Consider the following 9,610-nt stretch of genomic DNA (forward strand, 5'->3'; position numbering starts at 1 on the left):
TCACTCAGGTGAAACAAACTTAAACTTGTGCCTTTTGTCAGTGCTGAATTGAACGTCACTGAGAAAACAGAAAGGTGTCATGTATTTTTTAGCAAACATCCTTTCTGAATTTAAAATGAATCCAAGAAGTAATCCTCTAGTTTTTCCAAAGTAATCTGATTACAATATTATTGCTGGTAACGTAACTGATTACAGTTACAGTTTTTTTGGTAATCGGATTACAAGTAATCCGCCCCTCCCTTACCTGACTGCAGTTTGTAATCAGATTACAAGTAATCCGCCCCTCCCCTACCTGACTGCAGTTTGTAATCAGATTACAAGTAATCCGCCCCTCCCCTACCTGACTGCAGTTTGTAATCAGATTACAAGTAATTCGCCCCTACCCTACCTGACTGCAGTTTGTAATCAGATTACAAGTAATCCGCCCCTCCCCTACCTGACTGCAGTTTGTAATCAGATTACAAGTAATCCGCCCCTCCCCTACCTGACTGCAGTTTGTAATCAGATTACAAGTAATCCGCCCCTCCCCTACCTGACTGCAGTTTGTAATCAGATTACAAGTAATCTGCCCCTCCCCTACCTGACTGCAGTTTGTAATCAGATTACAAGTAATCCTCCCCTCCCCTACCTGACTGCAGTTTGTAATCAGATTACAAGTAATTCGCCCCTCCCCTACCTGACTGCAGTTTGTAATCAGATTACAAGTAATTCGCCCCTCCCCTACCTGACTGCAGTTTGTAATCAGATTACAAGTAATGCGCCCCTCCCCTACCTGACTGCAGTTTGTAATCAGATTACAAGTAATTCGCCCCTCCCCTACCTGACTGCAGTTTGTAATTAGATTACAAGTAATTCGCCCCTCCCCTACCTGACTGCAGTTTGTAATCAGATTACAAGTAATTCGCCCCTCCCCTACCTGACTGCAGTTTGTAATCAGATTACAAGTAATTCGCCCCTACCCCACCTGACTGCAGTTTGTAATCAGATTACAAGTAATTCGCCCCTACACCAACTGACTGCAGTTTGTAATCAGATTACAAGTAATTCGCCCCTCCCCTACCCTGTCGAGAACAAATATACCGATGACGTCTTTATTTCACCACCTTGATCCAAACAACTCTACGTGAACTTGACATAACCTTTAAGTGACCTTGTGCAAATGATGTAGCATGTCATATGCTAGACTATAGTAAACAACAAACAGATATTCTAGATATCTTTTGACCAATCAGATCACCTTCTTTTTTTTTTGCCAATAATTGGGCAAAAGATCAGAATTGGACCGCCTGTGTAAACGCAGCCTTTACGGCCATATAGGTGATCTACTGTCCTCTTCTCTGACCAGGTGTGTATGTATTTGTGGTGTTGAAGAAGGCAGTGATGGTTCAAGAGGAGGTTCTAGCTCAGCAGCTCAGAGAGATGGTGTCCAGGAGCATCGCCAAGTACGCCTGCCCAGACTTCATTCAGGTAGTACCACTAATACTGGTAGTCTAGTGGGGTCCATTCACTTGTGGTACTTTCAATCTTTGAACTCTCTGAACCTTCCCTCAGAGAGACTGAAAAACAGCTTCTATCTCAAGGCCATCAGACTGTTAAACAGCCATCACTAACATAGAGAGGCTGCTGTCAACATACTGACTCAAATCTCTGGCTATCAGACTGTTAAACAGCCATCACTAACATAGAGAGGCTGCTGCCAACATACAGACTCAAATCTCTGGCTATCAGACTGTTAAACATCCACCACTAACATAGAGAGGCTGCTGTCAACATACTGACTCAAATCTCTGGCTATCAGACTGTTAAACAGCCATCATTAACATAGAGAGGCTGCTGCCAACATACAGACTCAAATCTCTGGCTATCAGACTGTTAAACAGCCATCACTACCATAGAGAGGCTGCTGCCAACATACAGACTCAAATCTCTGGCTATCAGACTGTTAAACAAACATCACTAACATAGAGAGGCTGCTGCCAACATACAGACTCAAATCTCTGGCTATCAGACTGTTAAATAGCCATCACTAACATAGAGAGGCTGCTGCCAACATACTGACTCAAATCTCAATCCACTTAAATCATGAATAATTGGATGTAATAAATGTATCTCTAGTCACTTTAAACAATGCCACTTTATATAATGTTTACATACTCTACGTTACTCATCTCGTATGTATATACTGTACTCTATACCATCTACTGCATCTTGCCTATGCCGCACGGCCATATATTTATATGTACATATTCTTATTCCATCCCTTTACATTTGTGTGTATTAGGTAGTTGTTGTGAATTTGTTAGATTACTTGTTAGATATTACTGCATTGTCGGAACTAGAAGCACAAGCATTTGGCTACACTCGCATTAACATCTGCTAACCATGTGTATGTGACCAATAACATTTGATTTGCCTACTTTATAAAGGTCATAAACAATGTCCTAAAGTCTCACAAGACTGTCCTGAACATGACTTAATAACATTAACAGGCACAAACAGCTGGGTTGTGTTAAGTAGGTCACACTGTAGCAAAAAAAATAATTTTTGCAACAGAAAAAAAAGAAAAGCTGTGTTCTGGTAAACTTAAAGTTGTACCCTCCCCATTTCAAAACATTTTTTTTTTTTATGAAGGGAGGAAGGAAAGATACACTTTTAAAGTTTTCAAAACGGGGCTTTTATCTCTGTAGGTGGTGAGGTGTCTGCCAAAGACTCGCTCGGGAAAAATCATGCGTCGTGTCCTGAGGAAGGTCGTAGAGCGGAACACGGACGAGCTGGGGGACCTCAGCACGCTAGACGACCCTGACTCCGTACACGAGGTCATCAGGGGTCACCGACGTCTCCGTGGCGACGGCAAGCAGCAGTAACAACAGGGTATTAAAGGGACACCACCAATTTATATATTTTTTGGGGGGACGACAGAACAAAAAAAACAGTTTTCAATGATATGGTGCTGGAGACAATGAATATGAGGTTAAACATTGGTGAAATGTCCCTTTAACTTATAGAACATTCACATACAGATGTATTGTGTGCACAGATGCTTCTGTCAGGACCAATAGAGAATCATCATACCAGTTGCATACATTATGTCTATGGGCAACAGTCTGAATGTTTAATCACGTTGAATAGACCTCGGTAACCCCTGCGTCCACATCCATTCCACAAACTACAGGGACGTGGAATACGCTGGGAGAACCTTGGATTTGTGTGTGTTGTTGTGAATTGTTGGATATTACTGCACCCGTTGGAGCTAGGAACACAAGCATTTTCGCTACACCCGCAATAACATCTGCTAAACATGTGTATGTGACCAAAAAAAACAGTTGTTTTGATATGAGAACCTAAAAATTTTTAAAAAAATAAGTTAGTAAAATGGTCTTGATTATTGCATGCTATTCTTCTTACTCTATTTCTTAAGTGTCTGTTCTGGATTACTGTTTATGAATTGAGAAGAAAGGTATTTTTAGTATTGTATGGATGTTTAAGAGTTTTAAACTTCTGTTTTTAGTGCATGATGCAAAAGCAGATTATATTACTTAACTTTGTTTTATACAGATTATAATTTGAGTAATATAGCAACAATAGGCAGCATTCTTTACTGGTCACTTCCTGTCTCATTAAAAATACACATTTTAATGTCAATTAAAAAAATAAACAACATGATCATTCATCACATTAAGACGTCAGTAAACAAAGACACAGTCCCCACAGCTTCACCTTGACAACAGTCCCACAGCTTCACCTTGACAACAGTCCCACAGCTTCACCTTGACAACAGTCCCCACAGCTTCACCTTGACAACAGTCCCACAGCTTCACCTTGACAACAGTCCCACAGCTTCACCTTGACCTAGTAAACAGTCCCACAGCTCCACCTTGACAACAGTCCCACAGCTTCACCTTGACAACAGTCCCACAGCTTCACCTTGACAACAGTCCCACAGCTTCACCTTGACAACAGTCCCACAGCTTCACCTTGACAACAGTCCCACAGCTTCACCTTGACAACAGTCCCATGCTTCACCTTGACAACAGTCCCACGCTTCACCTTGACAACAGTCCCACGCTTCACCTTGACAACAGTCCCCACAGCTTCACCTTGACAACAGTCCCACGCTTCACCTTGACAACAGTCCCCACAGCTTCAACTTGACAACAGTCCCACAGCTTCACCTTGACAACAGTCCCACGCTTCACCTTGACAACAGTCCCACAGCTTCACCTTGACCTATTAAACAGTCCCACAGCTTCACCTTGACAACAGTCCCACAGCTTCATCTCAACCTGGTAAACAGTCCCACAGCTTCACCTTGACAACAGTCCCCACAGCTTCACCTTGACAACAGTCCCCACAGCTTCACCTTGACAACAGTCCCACGCTTCACCTTGACAACAGTCTCACAGCTTCACCTTGACAACAGTCCCACAGCTTCACCTTGACAACAGTCCCACGCTTCACCTTGACAACAGTCCCACAGCTTCACCTTGACAACAGTCCCACAGCTTCACCTTGACAACAGTCTCACAGCTTCACATTGACAACAGTCCCACAGCTTCACCTTGACAACAGTCTCACAGCTTCACCTTGACAACAGTCCCCACAGCTTCACCTTGACAACAGTCCCACGCTTCACCTTGACAACAGTCCCACAGCTTCACCTTGACCTATTAAACAGTCCCACAGCTTCACCTTGACAACAGTCTCACAGCTTCACCTTGACAACAGTCCCACAGCTTCACCTTGACAACAGTCCCACGCTTCACCTTGACAACAGTCCCACAGCTTCACCTTGACAACAGTCCCACAGCTTCACCTTGACAACAGTCTCACAGCTTCACATTGACAACAGTCCCACAGCTTCACCTTGAGAACAGTCTCACAGCTTCACCTTGACAACAGTCCCCACAGCTTCACCTTGACAACAGTCCCACGCTTCACCTTGACAACAGTCCCACAGCTTCACCTTGACCTATTAAACAGTCCCACAGCTTCACCTTGACAACAGTCCCACAGCTTCATCTCAACCTGGTAAACAGTCCCACAGCTTCACCTTGACAACAGTCCCCACAGCTTCACCTTGACAACAGTCCCCACAGCTTCACCTTGACAACAGTCCCACGCTTCACCTTGACAACAGTCCCACAGCTTCACCTTGACAACAGTCTCACAGCTTCACCTTGACAACAGTCCCACAGCTTCACCTTGACAACAGTCCCACGCTTCACCTTGACAACAGTCCCACAGCTTTACCTTGACAACAGTCCCACAGCTTCACCTTGACAACAGTCTCACAGCTTCACATTGACAACAGTCCCACAGCCTCACCTTGACAACAGTCCCCACAGCTTCACCTTGACAACAGTCCCCACAGCTTCACCTTGACAACAGTCCCACAGCTTCACCTTGACAACAGTCCCACAGCTTCACCTTGACAACAGTCTCACAGCTTCACCTTGACCTGGTAAACAGTCCCACAGCTTCCCCTTGACAACAGTCCCACGCTTCACCTTGACAACAGTCCCACAGCTTCACCTTGACAACAGTCCCACAGCTTCACCTTGACAACAGTCTCACAGCTTCACATTGACAACAGTCCCACAGCTTCACCTTGACAACAGTCTCACAGCTTCACCTTGACAACAGTCCCACAGCTTCACCTTGACAACAGTCTCACAGCTTCACCTTGACCTGGTAAACAGTCCCACAGCTTCCCCTTGACAACAGTCCCACGCTTCACCTTGACAACAGTCCCACAGCTTCACCTTGACAACAGTCCCACAGCTTCACCTTGACAACAGTCTCACAGCTTCACATTGACAACAGTCCCACAGCTTCACCTTGACAACAGTCTCACAGCTTCACCTTGACAACAGTCCCACAGCTTCACCTTGACAACAGTCTCACAGCTTCACATTGACAACAGTCCCACAGCTTCACCTTGACAACAGTCCCACGCTTCACCTTGACAACAGTCCCACAGCTTCACCTTGACCTATTAAACAGTCCCACAGCTTCACCTTGACAACAGTCTCACAGCTTCACCTTGACAACAGTCCCACAGCTTCACCTTGACAACAGTCCCACGCTTCACCTTGACAACAGTCCCACAGCTTCACCTTGACAACAGTCCCACAGCTTCACCTTGACAACAGTCTCACAGCTTCACATTGACAACAGTCCCACAGCTTCACCTTGACAACAGTCTCACAGCTTCACCTTGACAACAGTCCCCACAGCTTCACCTTGACAACAGTCCCACGCTTCACCTTGACAACAGTCCCACAGCTTCACCTTGACCTATTAAACAGTCCCACAGCTTCACCTTGACAACAGTCCCACAGCTTCATCTCAACCTGGTAAACAGTCCCACAGCTTCACCTTGACAACAGTCCCCACAGCTTCACCTTGACAACAGTCCCCACAGCTTCACCTTGACAACAGTCCCACGCTTCACCTTGACAACAGTCCCACAGCTTCACCTTGACAACAGTCTCACAGCTTCACCTTGACAACAGTCCCACAGCTTCACCTTGACAACAGTCCCACGCTTCACCTTGACAACAGTCCCACAGCTTTACCTTGACAACAGTCCCACAGCTTCACCTTGACAACAGTCTCACAGCTTCACATTGACAACAGTCCCACAGCTTCACCTTGACAACAGTCCCCACAGCTTCACCTTGACAACAGTCCCCACAGCTTCACCTTGACAACAGTCCCACAGCTTCACCTGGTAAACAGTCCCACAGCTTCACCTTGACAACAGTCTCACAGCTTCACCTTGACCTGGTAAACAGTCCCACAGCTTCCCCTTGACCTGGTAAACAGTCCCACAGCTTCCCCTTGACCTGGTAAACAGTCCCACAGCTTCACCTTGACAACAGTCCCACAGCTTCACCTTGACAACAGTCTCACAGCTTCACCTTGACAACAGTCCCCACAGCTTCACCTTGACAACAGTCCCACAGCTTCACCTTGACAACAGTCCCCACAGCTTCACCTTGACAACAGTCTCACAGCTTCACCTTGACCTGGTAAACAGTCCCACAGCTTCCCCTTGACCTGGTAAACAGTCCCACAGCTTCACCTTGACAACAGTCCCACAGCTTCACCTTGACAACAGTCTCACAGCTTCACCTTGACAACAGTCCCACAGCTTCACCTTGACAACAGTCTCACAGCTTCACATTGACAACAGTCCCACAGCTTCACCTTGACCTGGTAAACAGTCTCACAGCTTCACCTTGACCTAGTAAACAGTCCCACAGCTTCACAACAGTCCCACAGCTTCACCTTGACAACAGTCCCACAGTTTCACCTTGACCTAGTAAACAGTCCCACAGCTTCACCTTGACAACAGTCCCACAGCTTCACCTTGACCTAGTAAACAGTCCCACAGCTTCACCTGGACCTGGTAAACAGTCCCACAGCTTCAACTTGACCTGGTAAACAGTCCCACAGCTTCACCTTGACCTGGTAAACAGTCCCACAGCTCCACCTTGACCTGGTAAACAGTCCCACAGCTTCACCTTGACAACAGTCCCACAGCTTCACCTTGACCTAGTAAACAGTCCCACAGCTTCACCTTGACCTGGTAAACAGTCCCACAGCTTCACCTTGACCTGGTAAACAGTCCCACAGCTTCACCTTGACCTAGTAAACAGTCCCACAGCTTCACAACAGTCCCACAGCTTCACCTTGACAACAGTCCCACAGCTTCACCTTGACCTAGTAAACAGTCCCACAGCTTCACCTTGACCTGGTAAACAGTCCCACAGCTTCACCTTGACCTGGTAAACAGTCCCACAGCTTCACCTTGACCTGGTAAACAGTCCCACAGCTTCACCTTGACCTGGTAAACAGTCCCACAGCTTCACCTTGACCTAGTAAACAGTCCCACAGCTTCACCTTGACAACAGTCCCACAGCTTCACCTTGACAACAGTCCCACAGCTTCACCTTGACCTGGTAAACAGTCCCACAGCTTCACCTTGACCTGGTAAACAGTCCCACAGCTTCACCTTGACAACAGACCCACAGCTTCACTTTAACCTGTTCACTTTATATTCCACAATAAGTGAGCTGCATTTAGAGAGATGTTAGTTACCAATACTAGTTACTATGACTTGGAGAGTGGTGCAGGCACATTGTGGTTGGGTTGTGTGGTTGTCTTCTGTTGAGTGGTGGTCAGTTATATTGTGGTTAGGTTGGGGTTGTCTTCAAGGGAAATCTTAATGCTACAGCATACAATGACTTTCTAGACGATTCTGTGCTTCCAACTTTGTGGCAACAGTTTGGGGAAGGCCCTTTCCTGTTTCAGCATGACAATGCCCCCCTTGCACAAAGTGAGGTCCATACAGAAATGGTTTCTTAAATTCTTCTTACTCTATTTCTTAAGTGTCTGTTCTGGATTACTGTTTATGAATTGAGAAGAAAGGTATTTTTAATATTGTATGGATGTTTAAGAGTTTTAAACTTCTGTTTTTAGTGCATGATGCAAAAGCAGATTATATTACTTAACTTTGTTTTATACAGATTATAATTTGAGTAATATAGCAACAATAGGCAGCATTCTTTACTGGTCACTTCCTGTCTCATAAAAAATACACATTTTAATGTCAATTAAAAAAATAAACGACATGATCATTCATCACATTAAGACGTCAGTAAACAAAGACACAGTCCCCACAGCTTCACCTTGACAACAGTCCCACAGCTTCACCTTGACAACAGTCCCACAGCTTCACCTTGACAACAGTCCCACAGCTTCACCTTGACAACAGTCTCACAGCTTCACATTGACAACAGTCCCACAGCTTCACCTTGACAACAGTCTCACAGCTTCACCTTGACAACAGTCCCCACAGCTTCACCTTGACAACAGTCCCACGCTTCACCTTGACAACAGTCCCACAGCTTCACCTTGACAACAGTCCCACAGCTTCACCTTGACAACAGTCCCACAGCTTCACCTTGACAACAGTCCCACAGCTTCACCTTGACCTAGTAAACAGTCCCACAGCTCCACCTTGACAACAGTCCCACAGCTTCACCTTGACAACAGTCCCACAGCTTCACCTTGACAACAGACCCACAGCTTCACCTTGAAAACAGTCCCACAGCTTCACCTTGACAACAGTCCCACAGCTTCACCTTGACAACAGTCCCACAGCTTCACCTTGACAACAGTCCCACAGCTTCACCTTGACAACAGTCCCACAGCTTCACCTTGACAACAGTCTCACAGCTTCACATTGACAACAGTCCCACAGCTTCACCTTGACAACAGTCTCACAGCTTCACCTTGACAACAGTCCCCACAGCTTCACCTTGACAACAGTCCCACGCTTCACCTTGACAACAGTCCCACAGCTTCACCTTGACAACAGTCCCACAGCTTCACCTTGACAACAGTCCCACAGCTTCACCTTGACAACAGTCCCACAGCTTCACCTTGACCTAGTAAACAGTCCCACAGCTCCACCTTGACAACAGTCCCACAGCTTCACCTTGACAACAGTCCCACAGCTTCACCTTGACAACAGTCCCACAGCTTCACCTTGACAACAGTCCCACAGCTTCACCTTGACAACAGTCCCACAGCTTCACCT

The 9,610-nt window shown here is 46.0% G+C and overlaps 1 pseudogene; it reads left to right on the forward strand.

Moving 5' to 3' along the window:
- The window catches only part of LOC139396826 (acetyl-coenzyme A synthetase 2-like, mitochondrial), a 32,544-nt pseudogene extending 29,168 nt beyond the window's left edge, over positions 1-3,376 (forward strand).
- The last annotated feature ends 6,234 nt before the right edge of the window (positions 3,377-9,610 follow it).

Source organism: Oncorhynchus clarkii, unplaced genomic scaffold (genome assembly GCF_045791955.1).
Source record: "Oncorhynchus clarkii lewisi isolate Uvic-CL-2024 unplaced genomic scaffold, UVic_Ocla_1.0 unplaced_contig_9439_pilon_pilon, whole genome shotgun sequence".
Taxonomy (NCBI): Eukaryota; Metazoa; Chordata; class Actinopteri; order Salmoniformes; family Salmonidae; genus Oncorhynchus; species Oncorhynchus clarkii.